At 51.2% G+C, this 3513-nt stretch overlaps 1 pseudogene; it reads left to right on the forward strand.

The window, feature by feature from the left end:
• Positions 1-1445: 1445 nt before the first annotated feature.
• On the forward strand, positions 1446-2885 carry LOC113622397 (60S ribosomal protein L4 pseudogene; annotated as a pseudogene).
• Positions 2886-3513: the final 628 nt, after the last annotated feature.

Consider the following 3513-nt stretch of genomic DNA (forward strand, 5'->3'; position numbering starts at 1 on the left):
TCAACCCCCAGGCAGGCAGTGGGAAGAGCACAGGCGTTAGTGCCAGACAGACTTGGGCTCCAATCCTTGGTGACTCAGAAAAGCCCCTCAACCTCTCTGAGCTTCAGCTTCGTTGGCGGTGAAATGGGTTGACCATGCCCACTGACCCAGGTAAGCATCTTCTATCTCCTTTAGTCCTCAGTCTGGTGAAGAAGTAACTCTGATCCCCAGTTGATGCAGTAGAGACCCAGAGAAGAGGAAGCAGGTGCTAAGGAGGCCAGCCCCTGCTCACGTGGGTCCACAGTGGTCCAGGACCTGCCTGCCCCCTGCCCAGGGACCCCTGAGGCCTGGGCTGTGCCCTGTCCATTCCAGCATTCCCCTGCTTGGCCCAGCCCTGACCCGAGGCTCACCTACTGCCCGGTTCCTGCACCTGGCCCGTGGGGCAGCCGGGGCTGGGTCTTCAGTATCGGCATTCCTCTGGGATAAATACCTTTGGCCTCAGGAATGCTGGGAGCTGGGCCAGCTGGGCCATGACCTTATCCTACTCCCCTGGGAAGCAGGTGCTAAGGAGGCCAGCCCCTGCTCACGTGGGTCCACAGTGGTCCAGGACCTGCCTGCCCCCTGCCCAGGGGCCCCTGAGGCCTGGGCTGTGCCCTGTCCATTCCAGCATTCCCCTGCTTGGCCCAGCCCTGACCCGAGGCTCACCTACTGCCCGGTTCCTGCACCTGGCCCGTGGGGCAGCCAGGGCTGAGTCTTTAGTATCCGCATTCCTCTGGGATAAATACCTTTGGCCTCAGGAATTCTGGGAGCTGGGCCAGCTGGGCCATGACCTTACCCTACTCCCCTGGGACGCTCTTAAAGCCTCACAGCACCTGGGCGAGGCAGGCATGGCCCAGCCACAGAGGGAAACTGAGGGCCACTGACTTCATCCAGAAAAGGAAACCAGAGGCCTCCGTGGTTATCCTCAGTAAGGATCAGGACAGCAGAAGATGAAAAATGAAATCAAAGCAAGCAATGGACTGGCAATTCCACTTCTGGGTATATACCCCCAAAGAAATGTCTAGAGATGTTCATCAGAAAATGTATACTAGGGGGCTTCTCTGGTGGCGCAGTGGTTGAAAGTCTGCCTGCCAATGCAGGGGACACGGGTTCGAGCCCTGGTCTGGGAAGATCCCACATGCCGCGGAGCAGCTGGGCCCGTGAGCCACAATTACTGAGCCTGTGCGTCTGGAGCCTGTGCTCCGCAACGGGAGAGGCCGCGATAGTGAGAGGCCCGCGTACCGTGATGAAGAGTGGCTCCCACTTGCCGCAACTAGAGAAAGCCCTCGCACAGAAACGAAGACCCAACACAGCCATAAATAAATAAAATTTTTAAAAAAAGATAAAAGTGTACAGGTTTTAATTAAATAAAAAAAAAAAAAAGAAAATGTATACTAGAGCATTCAGTTTTCCCTACGGGAGCCACCGGGTTGCGAGGCGCGTGGTCTTCGCCTCTCCCGGCCATGGCGTGTGCTTGTCCACTGATATCAGTGTACTCCAAAAAGGGGGAGCCATCTGACAAAAATGTCACTTTGCCTGCTGTGTTCAGGCCCATTCGACCAGATATTGTAAACTTTGTTCACGCCAGCTTGTGCGAAAACAACAGACCACTCGATGCTATCCGTGAGTTAGCAGGTCATCAAACCAGTGCCGAGTCTTGGGGTACCAGCAGAGCTGTGGCTCAAATTCCCAGGGTTCGAGGTGGCGGGACTCACCGTTCTGTCCAGGATGGTTTTGCAAACATGTGTCTTGGAGGCTGCATGTTTGCGCCAACCAAGATCTGGCGACGTTGGCACCACAGAGTGAATACAATGCAGAAGCGATATGCCATCCGCTCTGCACTGGCTGCCTCGGCCTCACCAGCGCTGGTCATGTCTAGAGGTCATCATATAGGGGAAGTTCCTGAACTTCCTTTGGTAGCTGAAGATAAAGTTGAAGGCTACGAGAAGACCAAGGAGGCTGTTTTGCCTCTGAAGAAACTTAAGGCCTGGAATGATGTGAAAAAGGTCTACGCCTCTCAGCCAATGAGAGCTGGCAAAGGGAAAATGAGAAACCGTTGCTGTACCCAGAGCAGGATACACTGCATCATCTGTCATGGGGACAGTGGTATCATCGAGGCCTTCAGAAACATCCCTGGAATTACTCTACTTAATATAAGCAAACTGAACGTTTTGAAACTTGCTCCTGGTGGGCATGTGGGATGTTCCTGCATTTGGACTGAAAGTGCTTTCTGCAAGTTAGATGAGCTGTGCGGCACTTGGCGTAAAGCTGCCTCCCTCCAGACTAACTATTGATACAACCTCCCCATGCACAAGGTGCTCAGTACAGACCTTAGCAGAACCTTGAAAAGCCCAGAGATCCAAAGAGCCCTCTGAGCACCACGCAAGAAGATTCATCTCAGAGTCCTGAGGAAGAATCCACTGAAAAACCTGAGAATCATGTTGAAGCTAAACCCATATGCAAAGACCATGCGCCGGAACACCATTCTCCTCCAGGCCAAGAACCACAAAATCCAGATGCATAGGGCTGCAGCAGCACTAGAAGACAAATCAGATGAGAAGGAGGTTCCAGGCAAGAAGCCTGTGGTGGGAAAGAAAGGAAAGAAGGCTGTTGGCATTAAGAAGCAGAAGAAAAAAAAAAAGAAAACAAAGAAGAAAAGAAAAAAAAAGAAGCAGAAGAAGCATTTGGCGGGAGAAAAGGCGGCAGTGACCAAGAAACCAACAGCTGAAAGGAAGCCCACAGAAAAGAAACCCCACCACAGAAGAAAAGAGGGCTGCTGCATAAACTTAAATTTGTTTATTTTGTAAAGGTCAAATCATTTTGGACAGCTAATTTTGAATAAAGACCTGATGAAAGAGACAGTGGAGAAAAAAAAAATGCTTGGACTGCCCTGGTGGCGCAGTGGTTAAGAATCCGCCTGCCCACGCAGGGAACACAGTGTCGAGCCCTGGTCTGGGAGGATCCCGCATGCCGCAGAGCAACTAAGCCCGTGCGCCACAACTACTGAGCCTGAGCTCTAGAGCCCACGAGCCACAACTACTGAAGCCCTTGCGCCTAAAGCCCATGCTCTGCAACAAGAGAAGCCACCACAATGAGAAGTTCGCACGCTGCAACTAGAGAAAGCCCAGGTGCAGCAACGAAGACCCAACGCAGGCAAAAATAAATAAAATAATAATTTTTAAAATGTTCATAGCAGCACTATTCATAATAGTCTCAAACTAGAGACTATGCAAAAGCCCAGCAACAGTAGAATGAATAAGTAAATTGAACTACAGCTAACAAAATAATATGGATGATCTCACAAACAAAATGTATGAAACAAGACTCCATCCCATAAGATTCCATAGATAGAAACCTACAGTTTTAGTGGTGTTAGAAGTCAGCAAGGTGGTTTCCTTGGGGGTATGGGGTCAGGCAGTGACCGAAAGCGGACAGAAAGGGGACTTCTGGGGCAGCACTAATGTTCCATTTCTTGATCAGGCTACAGTCTGCATG

The sequence above is a fragment of the Aethalodelphis obliquidens genome, unplaced genomic scaffold (genome assembly GCF_003676395.1).
Source record: "Aethalodelphis obliquidens isolate GAN/ISIS:26980383/991018 unplaced genomic scaffold, ASM367639v1 scaffold9, whole genome shotgun sequence".
Taxonomy (NCBI): domain Eukaryota; kingdom Metazoa; phylum Chordata; class Mammalia; order Artiodactyla; family Delphinidae; genus Aethalodelphis; species Aethalodelphis obliquidens.